We start from the raw sequence: 17,351 nt of genomic DNA, 5'->3' as shown, positions 1-17,351 counted from the left end.
AAGGACTGTGGCAATAGCCTATGTAATTTTGGGAGCCTCTTGGACTACCCTGGCCAACAACTCAATGGAATTTTTCTCCTGTCTGGCATTGTTTATTATTATGTAGCCTTCAGCTCTACACCTGGATTCATGTAGGGATATTTTATGTATAATTTGTCAATAGGTTTTTGGACGAATATGATTCCCTCTGGTTTTTTAGCAAGGCATTATCTCTCTCTCTCTCTCTCTCTCTCTCTCTCTCTCTCCCTGTATAACCCTCCCTCCATGGCCTCCCCCTTTAAAATATCTCCATTTTCCCCATTAATAATCCCCTTGATAATACCTGTCACCTTTTGTCCCACCTCTCTTGAGTCCCTACTTCCCCTTTATCCCCTTAGTTCCTTGTATAACGCCCCCCCATTTAAATACCTCCATTTTACCCATTTCTCCCTCAGTAACACCTGTCTCCTACTGTTCTATCTCAGCTTCCTTCTTTCCCTTTACCTCCCTGGTTACTTTCCCTTTTCCTGGCTCTTACATTTACATCAGGATATATACTCACATATAAGGCTTTGGTACTAGGATCCACAAATGAGGGAAAACATACATCATTTGTTTTTCTGAGTATGTATTACTTCACTTAGTGTAACAATTTCTAGTTCCACCCATTTGCCTGCAAATTTCATGATTTCATCTTTCTTTACAGCTGAGTAGAACTCCATCATATAAATGAACCACATTTTCATTATCCACTCATCTGTTGAGGGACACTTAGGTTGCTTCCATCTCTTAGCTATTGTTAAAAGAGTAGCAACAAACATGGTTGTACAAGTATCTCTGCAATAGGATGAGTCCTTTGGGTATATGCCAAAGAATGGTATAACCATATCAAATGGTGTGTTCATTTTTAGTTTTTAGGAGTTTTCCATACTGCTTTCCATAGGAATTACACAAATTTGCAATCCCACCAGCAGTGAATGAGCATTCCTCTTTCCCCACATCCTCTCCAGTGTTTGTTATCATTTGTTCTCTTGATCTTAGCCAGTCTGACTTGGGTAAGATGAACTCTAAGAGTGGTTTTAATTTGCATTTCCCTAATTACTAATGAACGACGTTGCACACTTTTAAAGATGTTTCTTGGCCATCTTTATTTCTTCTTTTGAGAACTCTCTTCAGATCCTTAGCCCATCTTTTAATTGGGTTTTTTGTTTTCTTGATTCTTTGTTTTTTTGTCCTTTATATATTCTGGATGTTAAACCTCTGTCTGCCATTGGTGAAGATTTTTCTCCCATTCTGTGGGTTTTCTCTTCACTTCCTTGGCTGTTGCTTTTGCTGTACAGAAACTTTTTAAGTTACTGAGGTCCCACTTGTTGATTTTTGACCTTAATTCCTGAGCAACTGATGTCTGATTCAAAAAGTCCTTTCCTGCACCTATATCTTGTAGGTTACTACTAATGTTTTCTTCTAACAGTTTCAGAGTTTCAGGTTTCATATTGAGGTCTTTGATCCATTTGGAGTTGATTTTTGTGCAAGGGTCTAGTTTCAGTCTTCTACAGGTGAAGATCCAGTTTTGCCAGCACGATTTGTTGAAGATGCTGTCTTTCCTCCAGTGTGTGTTCTTGGCCCCTTTTGTCAAATATCAGGTGCTGAAATTTCATGTACTCATGTTTGGGTCTTCAATTATGTTCCATTGATCTATATGTCTATTTTTGCACAGGTACTATGCTGTTTTATGGCTATAGCTCTGTAACACAGAGATCTGGTATAGTAATCCCCCTAGCATTGTTTTTTTTTTTTTTTGCCTTGGGTAGCTTTGGCTATCCAGGGTCTTTTGTGCTTCCATGTGAATTTTAGGATTTTTTTCTAATTCTGTGAAGAATGTCATGGGGATTTTGATTGGGATTGTATTGAATATATATATATTGCTTTTGGTAGGATGGTCATTTTCACAATATTAATTCTTCCAATCTATGAGTATGGGAGGTCCTTCCATCTTCTGGTGTCTTCCTCAATCTCTTTAATGGTTTAAAATGTTCATTATAGAGATCTTTAGTGTCTTTGGTCAGGTTTATTCTGAGATATTTTATGATTTTTTGAGGCTATTGTGAATGGGAGGGTTTCCATGTACTCTTTCTCTGACTGCTTGCTGATGGTATATAGAAAGGCTAATGATTTTTGTAGATTAATTTCTTAACCTGCCACTTTACTGAAAACATTGATCCATTCTAGGAGTTTTCTGGTGGCAATTTTGGGCTCACTTAGATACAATATATCATCTGTAAAAAGGGATAATTTGACCTCTTCTTTTCCAATTAGTACTCCTCATTATTGTTCTAGCAAGAATTTCAAGCACCATATTAAAAAGGAGTGGACATAGTGGACAGCCTTGCCTGGTTCCTGATTTTAATAGGAATAGGACTTTGAACATAAATTTATGCTGAATTTTGCAAAGGCTTTCTCTGCATTTATTAAGGTAACTGTGTTGTTCTTGTCTTTGAGTCCATGTGTGTGATTTATGGTATTTATTGACTTATATATATTGAACCATCCCTCCATCTCTGGAAGAAAGCTGACTTGATTATGGTGGATGATCTTTCTGATGTGTGTCTGTATGCATTTTTCAGGTGGTTTGTTGAGAATTTTTGCATCTATGTTCATTAAAGATATGGGTTTATAGTTTTATTTTTTGGTTGTATCTTTACAAGGAATTTTGGGGTTCTCCCTCGGTTTCTGTCTTTTTGAATAATTTAAGTAGTATTGATTGGTGGTCTTCTTTAAATGTCTGGTAGAATTCTGCTGTAAATACATCTGTCCTTGGGCTTTTTTTAGTTGGGAGGTTATGGGTCTGTTTAAACTGTTGATCTCTTCTTGATTTAGCTTTGGTGATTCCCGTGATTTTAGATATTCATTCATTTCTTTTAGGTTTTCAAATTTAATAGAGTATAAGTTTTTAAAGTCGTCCCTTATAATGTTCTGAATCTTTTTGTTGTCCCTTGTGATGTTTCCCCTTTCATCTCTGGGATTTTGTTGATTTGGAGTTGCTTTCTTTCTTTTGGTTAACTAGGGTAAGATTCTGTCAATCTTGTTTATCTTTTCAAAGATAACTCTTAGATTCATTGATTTTTTTTGTATTGTTTTCTTTTTCTATTTTATTAATTTCTGTTCAGATTTTTGTTACTCTTGGCTGCTGGATTTGAGTTTCTTTTGCTATTGCCCTTCCAGAATCTTGAGTTGCAATGTTAATCATTTCTTTGTACATGTTCTGATTTTTTAATTTAGGGACTCAGAGCTATAAATTTACCTCTTAGGACTGTTTTTAAAGTATCCCAGATGTTTTATTGTATTGTATTATCCTTTTTGTTTAATTGAAAGAATACTTTTATTTCTTTTAAAATTTCTTCTTTGACACATTCATCATTCAAGAGTGTGTTGTTTAATCTCCATGAGTTCATGTAGTTACTAGGACTTCTTTTGGTGTTGATTTTAAGCTTTATTGCATTATGATCTGAAAGAATGCATGGAATTATTTCAATTTTTGTATTTTTTGAGGGTTTTTTTGTGCCCCAGTATGTGGTCAGATTTGGAGAAAGTTCCATGAGCTGCTGAATAGAATGTGTAATATTTGGTGCTTGGGTGGAATATTCAGTAGATGTCTGTTAGGTCCATTTGTTGTATGGTATCATTTAATTTAGATGTTTCTCTGTTTATTCTTTGTCTAGTCAACCTGCCTAATGGAGATAGTGGGGTATTGAAGTCCCCTACTATTACTGAGTTGGGGTTAAACTGTGTCTTGAAGTTCTGTGATAGTTTTTATAAAATTGGGTGCACCAGAGTTTGGTGCATATATGTTCATGACTGTTATATCTTCTTGGTCTAGTGTTCCTTTGATCAAAATGAAGTGTCCCTCTTTATCACTTCTGAATAGTTTTTATTTGGTCTATTTTGTCAGATATTAGAATTGCAAACCCTGCTTGTTTCTTAGTGGTGCCATTTTCTTGGAATATTTTTTTTTCATCCTTTCACCTTAAGGTAATGCCTGTCCTTGAAGGTGAGATGGGTAAGATGGATTTTGTTTCTTTTCCTTTTCTTGTTTTTTTTTTTTTTTTCTTTTGGTCTTTTTTGAGACAGGGTCTCCCTGTAGCCCAGCTGTCCTGGAACTCACTATGTAGACCAGGCTGGCCTTGAACTCACAGAGATCCTCCTGCCTCTGCCTCCCAAGTCCTGGGATTAAAGGCGTGCACTTCAGGCCCAGCTGGATTTTTTTTCTTAATCCATTCAACTAGCCTGTGTCTTTCAACTGGGGAATTTAGATAATTGATATTTAAGTGATTATTGAGAAATTTGTTTTTGGTGCCATCATTTTGATTTCCATTTGCATTATTGGTCTAACTTTGGTCCCACAATTATACCTTCATTTAGTTTCTTTCTGTTGCCCCTTGGGTATAGTCATTCATTCCTTCAGCTCTTTGTATTGCTTTAAATATTCTTTGAAGAGCTAGTTTTGTGGACATGAATTCTTTCAGCCTATTCATGTCATGGTTTTTCTTTCCCCTTCAACTATAATACACATTGTTGCTGGGTAAAGTATTCTGGGTTGGCATCTATGGTCATTTAGGACTGGGAATACCTTGGTCCAGGCTCTTCTGGGTTTCATTGTTTGCATTGAAAAGTCAGCTTTACTTGATGGGTTTTCCTTTATATGTGAGTTGTTATTTTTCTTTTGCAGCTTTCAGTATTCACTCTTTGTTCTGTACATTTAATGTTTTTACTGTGATAGGGAATTTCTGTTTCTGATCCTATTTGTTGTTCTATGTTTCTTCTTTTTTTTGTATGGGCATGTCTTTCCTTAACCTGGGGAACTTTTCTTCTACAATCCTGCTGAAGATCTGGGCAATACCATTAACCTGAGATTCTTCTCCTTCCTCTATGCCTACGATGTGTAAATTTTGGTCTTCTCATGGTGTCTCACATTTTGTACATATTCCATTCATGTTTTAAAATTTTTTTTCATAATCTTTGCTTGAGTGGTCCAATTCTTCAACTTTATAATTCAGTCTTGATATTCTGTTTTCCATTTCATACTCTATTGGTGAGGTTTTCTCCTGTTGTTTCTAATTGGCTTACTGAATGTTTCACTTCTTTCTTCATTTCAGCCTGAGTTTTCATCAATATTTCTATCTCTTTTGTGAATTCAATCAGAAGTTTATCTCTATCTTCTTTTAGTTCTTTGATTTGGTTTTTTTGTGTATTCTTTAAATTCATTGATCATGCTTATGATTGTTCTTTTAAATTCTGTGTCCTAGGTTATCTCTAGGAGTTTCTCATTGTAGAACTCTTCTATAGGACTTGTGGTGTTTGGTGGGGACATATTATTTGCATTTTTCATATTATTATTTTTTGCATTGTGATTTTGGCATGTGGGTTTGTTGTTTGTGATTCTGGTATGAAACTCAAGACTTCCTTAGTTAAGTTGAAGCCTGATTCTGTTTGTATTTCTGATGTTTCTTGGTTGTTTTCTTATTGGGTGTGAAAAGCTTGTTGGTCTAGGCTTCAGGTTCTCTCTTTTGATTTTATATTGGAAGGACCAGATGACTGTAGTCCAGCCACTCAGGAGCTTTTGCAGATACCCAAGTCAGGCACCAATCAGATATTCTCAGGCTTCCTTCTAAGGTCTGGACCCCTATTAGCCAGCAGGCAAAGCACAATTTGGGAAGCTCACTAGGCAGAGGCTGGATTCAGGTGCTCTCAGGCAGCTTGTATATGCCTGGGCCCTTACTAAAGGGCAGAGAAGGCTATCCCTGCGGCAGTAGGAGTGGCTGCAGATGGACCCAAGGTAGAGGGTGGCATAATTTGGGAAGTTCACTACCATGGGGAGCTCAGATTCAAGCTCTTTCAGGCAGTCTGCATAGGTATCAGTCCCTACTAAAAGGCCCAGTTTTTTGGGTTTTTTTTAACTTCTTTATTCATAATGGTGTGCTTTTTATTATTGTTTTGAGACAGGACCTCATTATATAGCCTTGGCTGGCCTGGAACGTGCTATGTAGACCAGGCTAGCCTTGAATTCACAGGAGATCTGCCTGCCTCTAGCTCCCACTTGGGATTAAAGGCATGCAGCACCAGACTTGGCATTGGTTTGGTTTTTTGAGCTTATAATGATGACTTTTGAAGTCTTTTAAAGTTTTTGTCTATTAAATGTAATATCTAGTCATTGATGCCAATAGTTTCTGTTTTCTGGCTTCTTTTTTCTTTTCTTAGATGTTTATTGATTGTGGGCTGGAGAGATGGCTCATTGGTTAAGAGCACTGACTGCTGTTGCAGAGGACCTGGGTTTGATTCTCAGCACCCACATGGTAGCTAACAACTGTCTCTAACTCTGGTTCCAGAGGATCTGATGCCTTCTTCTGACCTCCACAGGCTCTGCACGGCATGGGTGCACATACATACATTCAGGCAATATACTCATTAACATAAAATAAAAATAATAAATAAAATATTTTTCAAAAAGTTTATTGTATGTTTGTGTTCAGGGAGGAGGGCACATGTGCCACAGAACATGTATGGAGGTCAGAAAACAACTTTGTGGAGTCAGTTCTTTCCTTCCACCCTTACATGGGTTCTAGGGATGGAGCAGAGGTCGTCAGGCTTGCCCAGAAAGGGCCTTTACCCACTAAGCCATCTCTCTGGCCCTTTTCTTTCTTTTCATCCTTCCTTTTTTGGAGACAATGTCTTGCCATGTAGTCCAAGCTGTCCTCTAATTGTCCACCCTTCTGCCTCAGTTTTCTGAGTGTTGGGATTACAGGTGTGTGCTCTCACACAGGGCACTGACTGGCTTCCTTCTAGTATACGAGTTATTCTTTCCTGGTTCTTCGCATGTCATACTGTTTTTTGGAAACTGAACATTCTAGGTAACTAACATATTGCAGCAACTCTTAGTATTGGTCTCCCCACCCTCTTCCCAGGGTTGACTTATGTTACTTCCTTGTTTACCCCTGGCTGAATAATGTTCATAAAGCTTATTCCCTGCTAGCCCATCAGGAGGTGAACCCTAAGACTCTAGGTTGCCCTCACACCATGGGTTATCTAGTGGGTAAACCCTACTAATTACGCTATTGTTTTTAAAAATACCCTAGGGCATAAATTGCTTCACTAACAGATCTAATAAAATTGTGGCTTCTTTGAAGCACTAATTCCCCAAATTGGCGTTTGAGATTTGCTCTGACTCCTGGAGGGTTCATCTCTGATGCATCTTGTTTCTGTCCAGAAAACTAGCTAACTTACAGTTTTGCTATATCTCCAAGTTATCTACCATGCTCCTATCTGTTACCTTTACCCTGACCTCCATTGGTTAGGTGTGGGCTTCTCCATGCTGTTAGAAATGAAGACAATTCATTTGGGAAGTCATTCAGAACTCTCTGTTCTACAACCTGCTTTTCTCCCAGGGCAAAATCTCCAAGTCACAGTTTTGTACTGGGGTCAAGAACAAAGACAAGTTTCTTAGTAAACCGTCTCTCACTTTAGGAGCTGAGCACTCATTGGAAGGAAACACCATTGCTCCAGATATCCTTGGCTTGCCCCTTCTCAGCTGATACCTGGGTCCCAGGAGCCAGGCTGGAGGGGCTTCAGTGTTTTCAGTGGTGTCACACCATAGGTGCTCCATCCCACATGAGGAAGCTGATGTCAAAAGGGGGCTCCCATATCTTAGCTTCATTTACCTGGAACTAAGCCTGAGCAACAGATTGGAGAACAGAATGAGAAATGTTGTCTTGTTTCTCCCAGAATGATACCCTCCCACTGGGAGCTGGAAGAGAGGATTCCTGTGTTCCTGGGACCAGCAAGGGGTGGGGTTTCTGTCTCCTTACACTAGGAGAGAGAAAGGAAGAGAATAAGTCTTGTTTCAAATATCGAGACTCACTTTTATACTGAAATGTAGTAGATTTTCTTGAATAAGTGATTTTTTTTCATTTGTTGTATTGATATGGCAAAACTAACTCTGTTTTGTTCTAGCTGACTTCTGCTTTACCCTGTGTTTTTGCCCAGCCATTCACCCTGCAGCCAGCCAGGCAGAATGTCTCATACAGGCAGTTCCAGGGAGTACATTGTTCCTACAATACTGGGAAACTTACAAGTAGCCAAGTAGCATGTCCTCCCACCCAGTCTAATTGAAACTTTTTGTTAACTGAAAACCTTTTTGTTAACTGACCTGCCCCTATTCTAGTATGGTAATCTGATGTAACTATGGTTGTTGGCTTTGCCCCTGGAATGATATAATTGTGGTTTTAAGCTTCATAAACCCTGTCCTGCTTCTCCTTGTGTTTGAGAATTCTTTTGGGTATTACCTCCTCTCTGACCTCTGGCTATTAATAAAGAACTCCTAATTTGACCATAACTATGTGGTGTTCCTCTGTGCATCTTGCTCTGTATTACAGTTTGCCTTTAAAAGCATTTCCAAGGAGTTTTTTTATAAAGTATACTATTTTATATAGTAGTTTAAGGTTCTCATGGACCCACACACACATCCTGCCCCAAAACATCATGGTACCCCCTCTTCTGTGGGCACCACACATCACAGAAGAACATTTGTTACAAGTGATGACACCCCATTGTCACCAAAGTCTGCAGTTTATATTAGGGTTCATGCTTCTCTGGCAGTATCATACAGGATACCTACCCCAAACACCTTCTGCAAGCCACCCACTCATTCTCTCTCTGTTAACACCACGTAACCACTGACCTTTTTTTACTGACTCCATAGTTTTTCTCTTTCTGAAATTTCATCTTGAGGCAGGATAGAAAGACAGGGAAAATTAAGGGGACATGGGAAGAGGAAAAAGCCTTTGACTTTGAGATCTAATTCACATTTCCCGCTGGCTGAGAGTAAAAAACATTAACACAACTGACAAAATAAAGATTATCTGCAGAGACAATATTCCCCTTTCCAAGAGATATCTCAAACAAGAATGTTAAAGACAACAAACTATGCTTGTTTGGGGCCAGAAGGCTGTGACTTTTCAGTTTAGCAGTATCAGCATTTTCTCATCTCTAAGCCTGAACAATATGCGTCATAAGGCCACCTGACAGTTCACTTACAAACAGGAAATTCTTCAGGAGAAGAAATAAGTGAAACAGCTCATTTGTATTTACTTAATTTTAAAAGTTTGCTTAATCTTTGAATCTGGTCATAAATTGCATCATTTGAGCAATGCAACCTCAAAAGCCACAAAAATCCTAGATTGTTAAGATACTTAAGGTGCTATCCTCTCTCTCTCAAGAAACCTGCACCCATGCCCTGGGTTTTTTCTGTTGTCCTTTTCCTAAGTCAGTCTCTCTCTCTGTCTCTGTCTCTGTCTCTGTCTCTGTCTCTGTCTCTCTCTCTCTCTCTCTCAATGAACACTCTTAAATCTAAAGCATGTACTATTTCTTTACTTAATAAACTCACTAACTTTGCTCCACTCTAGTTCAATTCAACCCAAAATTCTTTTCTGTGGCATAGTCAAGGACCTGACTTTACCTGATTGGAGTTAGATAAGCAGGAGTGCTTCTCAGGCTACAGGACTGTATTCCCTGCTGACACTGACAATATAGTTGACATTACATGGCATATAGCCTTTTCAGATTAGCTTGTTTTGCTTAGCAATATGCATTTGAGGTTCTTCTGTGTCTTCTCATGGATTGGTAGCTCACTTGTTTTGTTTGTTTGGGTTTTGTTGTTGTTTGAGACAGGGCCTCACTCTGTAGCCCAGACTGGGTAGTTAATCTCTTTTATCACTGAATAATATTCCATTGTCAGGTGGTAGCATAGTTTATCCATTTGCCTACTAATGAATATCTTGGTAGCTTCCAAATTTTGGCAATTATGAACAAAGCTATTCTCGACATGCTTGCGAAGGCTGTATGTAAACAGAAGTTTTCAATCATTTGGGTAAATACCAAAGAGCATAACTGTCAGATCATATGTTAGGAGTACATTTAGTTTTGTGAGAAAGTATCAAACCATCTTCTGAAGTGTCTGTACCATTTCGTATTCCTGTCATCAGTGGATGATGGGACCTTTTGCTCTGTATTTTCACCAGCACTTGATTGTGTCAGGTTCTGTATTTTGGTCATTGTGAGGTTAGATGTCAGTATTTCACTATTGTTTTAGTAAATAATCCTCTAATGACATATAATATTGAATATCTGTTTTTGAAACAGGATCTCATGTAGTGCAGGCTGACCTCAAATTCACTATGTAGCTAAAGATGACTTTGAACTCCTGGTCACCTTGCCTCCACCTCCCAAGTGCTGGGATTACCTGAGTGCCCAGCTTAAAAATTTTCCCATATGCTTATTTGCCATCTATATATCTTTTCTGTGAAGTTTCCAGGCCTTTCATTATTGTTATTATTATTATTATTATTATGTGTATACAGATGAATGCATACCATCATGGGATTCTTAAATTGCACTTAGGTGATCAGGCTTACATGGCAAGCACTTTTGCCTGCTGAGCCATCTTGCCAGCTGCTTTTCAGATCTTTTACCCATTTTATATCAGGTTTTTTATTTTCTTACAGTTGATTTTTTGAAACTTTATATATTTTAGGTTAACAGTCTTTATCAGTCTTTTCTGCCAGGCATGGTGGCACATGCCTTTAATCCCAGCACTCAGGAGGCAAAGGCAGGCGGATCTCTGTGAGTTCAAGGCCAGCCTGATCTACCTAGTGAATTCCAGGCCAGTTGAGGCTGCAGAGAGATCCTGTCTCAAAAAGACCAAAGTAGTCTTTTCTAAATATTTTCTGCAGTCTGTGGCTTGCCTTTTCACTCTCTTGACCAGTGTTCTTAGCAGAACAGAACTTCTCTTTTTTCTCCTTTTTGTAGCGCTTGAGTTCAAGCTTAGGGCTTCCTGCATGCTGAGTCATATCCCCAGTCTAAAAATTTTGCTTTTAATGAATCTAACTCATCAATTATTTTTTTCATGGAACGTGATTTTGGTACGAAATCTAAAAAGTCATTGCAGTGTAGGTTCACTGATTGTAACAACTGTACACCTCTGTCTGGGCATGATGACACATGCCTTTAATCCTAGCTCTCAGGAGGCAGAGGCAGTGGTAGGCAGATCTCTCTGAGTTCAAGGCCAGCTTAGTTTACACAACAATTCTAGGCCAGCTGGGGTTACATAGTAAATGAGATCTATCTTAAAAAGTACAACTCTGGTGTGGGATGTTGATAGTAAGGGATATTCAGCATATGTGGGAACAGAGTTTGTATGGGGAGTCTGAACTTGCTGCTTGATTTTTCTATGAATCTGAAAGTTCTCTGAAAACAAAAAGTTTGGTTGGTTCGTTGATTGGTTGGTTGGTTGGTTGGTTGGATTTTTGAGACAGGATCTCACTAGGTAATTCAGGCTGGCTGACCTGGAATTTGCTATGTAAACCAGACTGGTCTCCAATTTGTGGCAATCTTCTGAGATCTGCCTCTTGAGTACCAGGATTACAGGCATGAGCCACTATATCTGGCTAAAGTTTGTTAATTAAGAAAAACCCAGTAAAGACCTAAATGAAGAAGGCTTTCAACATTATAAATAAACTCATGATCAAAGGGAAATAATCACTGCTGTGTATAAGGCCATCTAGATTTTGAACTGTATTACTTTCTAGGAGTTATATGGTTTTGTATTTAGATCTGTGAAGCATTGTGAATTAATTTTTGTGCAAGGTCTATGTTTAGATTCATTTTTCTGGCATTAGATGTCCTCTTGTTTCAGTATGATTTGTTGAAAAGATTCTTTGCTCATTGTGTTGCCTGTGTTCATTTCATCTAGAGCAGCTGACGATATTCAAGTAGGCCTATTTCTGCACTCTGTTGATCTATCTGTCTATTCATTCACTAACAACACGGTCTTGATTACTGCAGCTTTATATGTGATTTTTGTGGGATTGGATAGTGTCAGTGCTCCAACTTGTTCATCTCCTTCAATATTGAGTTGATTTTTCTGAGTCTTCTGTATCTCCATATATAAAGCTTCACAATTAGTTCGTTGATGTCCATAAAATTACTGAGATTTTTATTGGAATTGCATAGACTCTATAGATCATATGGGGAAGAAATGGCATCTTGACAATATTGAATCTTCCTGTTTGTGAACATAGAAAATCTCCTCTATTATTTGTTTCATCATAGGTTTATAGTTTCCCTCATATAGATATTGTACAGATCATGTCAAATTTATATTCAAGTAGTTAATGCTTTGGGAACTGAATGATAACATGCTTTTTAAAAAATTTATGGATGTATAATTGATATATAATAAGTTGTACATGTACAACTTGATGAATATAAGGTAAATATATACCAAAATATGGAACATTTTACAATTCCGCCTGTCACCCTTGTGCAGGGACCATACTAATCTTCCCTGCATTGTTTCAACTAGTTTATGTGAAACTGAAGAAAACACCATAGTAATGTGTCTTTAGTTTCAAGTTCTACTCATTGCAATTACCTTTTGTATATGTCCTACAACCTTGCTGTAATTGCTTATTAGTTGCCCACATTTGTTGATTCCTCAGATTTTCTACTGAGATGATCCTGTGATCCATGAGCAGAGTTTGCTTCTTCCTTTTCTGTTCACCTTTGTTTCTCATTGCTTAACTGTGCTTTCCTGCAGGAGGCTGAAAAACAGAGAGGACATCCTTGCCTTGTTCCTGATCTTAGTGGGAAAGCTTCTAGAGTCTCATCATTAAGTATGACACTGCCTGTAGATATTTTGTAGATATTTTTCTTTGAGTTGTTTGCTTATTTTCTGAGATCAGGGTCTAGCTATGTAGCTCAGGCTTTCCTTGAACTCAATATCCTCCAGCCTTGGTGTTTAGAGTGCTGGGATTACAGATGTGCATTACACTGGGGCTATAGTTGCTCTTAATGAAATTGAAGGTGTCCCTTCTATTTCTAGTTTGCTAGGGGTCTTATTGCAAATGGACATTGACATTTTCATTAATTGATTTTTGAATGCTGAACTAGTCTTTTATACCTGCCATGAACCTTAACTTCACTGTGATGTATAATTCTTTTTATACATTGTTGAATTTGACTTTGATTTTAGTATTATGATAATTTTAGCCTCACAGAATGAGTTGGGAAATATTCCCTCTGGTTTCTATCATCTAGAAGAGATAGTAGAGAACTAGTACATTTTTTTCCTTAAGTACTTTGTAGCATTTACCAATGAAGAAAATTGAGCTTGAGGTTTTTTCTTTAGGAAGGTTATTAATTAGTGATTCAATTCCTTTAATAGATATAGGTTGTTCAGATCATCCATTTCTCTTTGTATGAGTTTTGACTAGCTGTGTCTTTCAAGGAGTTGACCAATTTTTGTCCAGGGTGTTAAATTTAAGGACATAGAGTTGGTTGATGCCTCTCATTTGTGACATTACTAATTCATGCTCTCTTTTTACTTAGCTTTGCACAAGGCTTATTGATTTTACTGATCTTTTCAATGAACTCACATTTGATTTTGTTGATTTTTCTCTGATTTCCTACTTAAATGCTATTGCTTCTGCTCCAATTTTTGCTATTTATTTTTATCTATCTAGTTTTCATTTAATTTCCTCTTCTCTGTTTAATGTCCAATGGTTAAGCTTAGATTATTGCTTTTACATGTTACTTCTGTCTAATATTTTCATTCAGTGCTACAAACTTCCTTCTAGGCACTACTCTAGTTGCATCCTGCACATTTTGACAAGTTGTAGTTTCATTTCTGTTTGGTTAAAATATTTTTTATTGGGAGCTGGAGCGATTGGTGAGTGGTCAGGAGCACTGGCTGCTCTTGCAGAGGACCTGGGTTTGGTTCCCAGGGCCCACATGGTGCCTAACCACTGTCTTAACTTCAGTTCCAGGGGATCCGACACCCTCTTCTGACCTCTACAGACATTGCACAACATGGGTGCACTTACATACATGCAGGCAAAACACTCATACAAATAAAAATAAATAAATAAGGTCAGTTCCACCAGTCTGGTACTTTTAATTACTGTGTGCTATGTAGATAAAGCTTGGGTAAAAAAACCAAATGTTCTCAGATAAACCTTAATGAGATACATATTTTGTTCCTTAAACTAGCTGACTAAATTATGACCTTAGAAATTTTAAAATTATGTGTATATTATTTTGTCTCATCCTTTATATATCATAACAAGCTTAGGCTTTCTCATTTTTTCTGTCTATAACTAACCTTATTGGATGTTTAACAGCCATACTTTGAGGCCTGTCAGCCGAGTTCTGTTAGGGTCCCTTGCTCCTGGTGCTATTAGACAAACCATATAAGATATCTTTATCTGACTTTTTCATAGTTTATAGCCTGGGTAGGGGAAATAGAGCAACTTACAAAGGCGAACACCCGGCACCCCCCAAAAGATGAACACCCAGTGCCCCAGTCTGCTCTGTGGCTCAGCAGCCTGCCATTCCAGATTGCTTCCACACCCTGCCCACAGTCTCTGTTAGCTTTCGTCCACACTGCCTCATGGGCCTGTGGTCTCTCCCCAGGTCAGTAAATGTCGCCTCTCGTGTCCATGCAGGAGAGACACCTGGGCCATTTTTTTATGCACTGCTGCTGCCAAGCTGGTGCCAAGTCTCCTCCCTCTGCTGCTAACTCTCCACAGCTCCCTCTCTATAGCTAACTCTCTGCAGCCAATTCTCCTCAGCAGGCCCTGCCCCTCAGAGGAACAAATACCCCTTAGGACACAAGGCCTATACTAATCTGGTCAGAGGGACTTAAAGGACAGTTTTTGCTCCCTGCCCTCCCAGGTCAACTAAGTTCCAGGGGACTATGGAACATCTCTCAAAACGTCCTATAACTGCAGTGAGTCACCTGTCCTCTTGTTCAGGGAGGCCATGGAGACCTGAACAAGAGGACTTGAACCAGTGTCCGGTCTAAAAGAGGAGGGTCGACTCAGAGGAAACATTTCCTCCATGCTTCCAAGTGAAGCCAGCCAGGATTGAGCAGGGCCTTTAACCTATCTTCACATAGATGGAACTGGTAAGAGAAAGGAGCCAGGGGCTCCTCCCAAGCCTATGTGACCCCTGAAGAACAGATCCTCAAACAACCTGAAGTGTAAATATAAATTGATTTATTTGTGCATTTGTGCCAACTGTATGGTCTTAAATACCCAAAAGGAAAGTATAACCAAAGAGTAAAGCGATCAGTATATTTCTTTAAGAGTTCAAGGGATTACACTTCTCAAACATTAGGCTTAAGTCCATATAAAAAGTTATTTAGACAATTATCTCTCATTGATGATTTTGTTCTGAATCAGAAAATGCTCCTCAGATGTAAGACTTCAAATCTTGTTCTGCAATACTGCAGTGCCCGCCTGTAGCTAAGGGAGACAACCCATAATTGTTCTAAAATTATGGCCAAATTTGTTTTCTCCCCCACCTAGAAGCCTTTGAGAGGGAACTGACACTGACTCTAACCACTCCAACAACTATCAAAATGCCTGAAAGCAAATCCTAAATCCATCACTCTTGAGTCCAGCCATGGCAGATAAAAGAAAAATGAGGAGGAACCCAATAGAGGGATGCTTTTGGAAGCTCTTGTCAAGAAATTCCAATGGCCCCTCATATAAACATCTGAAATTTGTCCTGTTCTTTTTTCTAATTCCCTGTCTGGAACTTGTAATGTTAATTACTCTTGCCTTTACTTCTCCTTCACATCTCCTATTCACCAGTCAAGGACTTTCTTTTTTCCCCTACAGAATTTGGGAGTCTTTTAGATAGACCCAGGGAAGGGGTACCCCAATTTCCTCACCCTGTGTCCCTGTTCAGCATGGAAGAAGCCAGAGCAGTCTGCATCCTGATTCCCTATCTGAAAGCTAGGTAACCTCTTAAGAGGATGGTGTGATAAGACTAGGAGGAATTGGCTAGGCAGTTAGTATAAAGAGACCCCAAAGAAAAGTAGCCAGCTTCTTGGCTAAAAGTGAAAATGTCCTTGGGCCTCTTAGCAGCCTACTCTGTTCCAAAGGCCAAACATGTTGAAAGTATTTGAGAGCTCTTATCTAATCATTAAAAGATTTTAGAAGCTGGGCGTGGTGACACACGCCCTTAATCCCAGCACTTGGGAGGCAGAGACAGGCGGACCTCTGTGAGTTTGAGGCCAGCCTGGTCTACATAGTGAGTTCCAGGTCAGCTGGAGCTACAGGGAGACCCTGTCTCAAAAAGACAAAAAAAAGAGAAGATTTTAGGGCTACCTCTTTAGAGGGGGGACTGTTAGAGTAGCAAAAAGCCCCCCCAAAAAAGAAGAAGAAGGAGTACATGAAGTTATCAGAAAAAAGTTATGGGGAGATATGGGAGGAGTTGGAGGAGAGGGAGTGGGCGTGGATGTGATCAAAACACCTTATATAATTATATCCCTGTATGAAATTCTCAATAAATTATTAAATAAATAAATAAATAAATAAATAAATAAATAAATAAATAAAGTTTAACTTTTTATTTCTCTTGAAATTTCTTCTTTTTATTGCATTTTCATGAATTTCCTACAATATATTTTGGTTATATTTATACCTGCTCCCGTATGTGTCCCACCTTCCACTGGATTTCATGTACTCTGTCATATATATTAAGGCCTATTGAGTCAAGTTTCCCGAAATGTCCTTTGGTGTGGGTTCATCCACTGGAGCCTGGTTAACCTACCCAGCATCACATCCTTAAAGAAAACCAACTCTCCCTCTCCCAGGAGTTATAACTTGCCAATAGCAACTCAGCTGAGGTTGGGGCATCTTCCCCATTTCCCCATTTGTATGCTGGGATGAAATTTCTTCTTTGACTTGTGTGTTATTTACAAGTTTAGTCCTTAAATAGTGAGGATTTTATAGATATCTTTGTTATCAATGTGTACTTTAATTCCACTACGGTCTGAGAGTAGACATTGTGTTAATTCTTCTCCATTAAACTTGTGAAGGTGTGATTTATGGCCCATAAAAAGTTACTATTAACTAACCTTTGCCAAATTTGTCCCCATTGAGCTTTTAATAATTAATCAACTGCAGTTCAGGTTTTCCTACCCTAATGCTGGTTTCCACTTATAAAACTTTCATATCCCCCAAACCCCCAACACACATTTTCTTTTTTGAGTCATGGTCTTACTGATAGGTTAAAATGTTGGAGAGAGCAAGTGGCGCGGATGGAGGACACGAGTGGATGGATGAGGCACCGAGGCACAGATGGAATTCTCAGCGGGATACAGCTTTATTTTACACGGGGCACCTTTCCCTCGGGGAAGGGAAAGATGTCAGGGAAGGGCAGGGAAGGGAAAGACGTCAGGGAAAGGAAAGATGTAAGATGTCAGGGAAGGGAAGGGAAAGATGTCAGGGAAGGGAAGGGAAGGGAAGGGAAGG

At 38.8% G+C, this 17,351-nt stretch overlaps 1 non-coding gene across 1 annotated transcript; it reads right to left on the bottom strand.

Annotated features, from left to right (window-relative positions):
- Nucleotides 1-12,310: 12,310 nt before the first annotated feature.
- On the bottom strand, nt 12,311-12,413 carry LOC115068030. The gene has a single exon (XR_003847398.1). It is a non-coding gene; the product is annotated as a U6 spliceosomal RNA (small nuclear RNA).
- Between the last annotated feature and the right edge of the window lie 4,938 nt (nt 12,414-17,351).

The sequence above is a fragment of the Nannospalax galili genome, unplaced genomic scaffold (genome assembly GCF_000622305.1).
Source record: "Nannospalax galili isolate Female #2095 unplaced genomic scaffold, S.galili_v1.0 scaffold747, whole genome shotgun sequence".
Lineage (NCBI taxonomy): Eukaryota > Metazoa > Chordata > Mammalia > Rodentia > Spalacidae > Nannospalax > Nannospalax galili.
The sequence above is the reverse complement of the archived record's forward strand: the minus strand, read 5'-3'. Positions and strand labels throughout refer to the sequence as shown.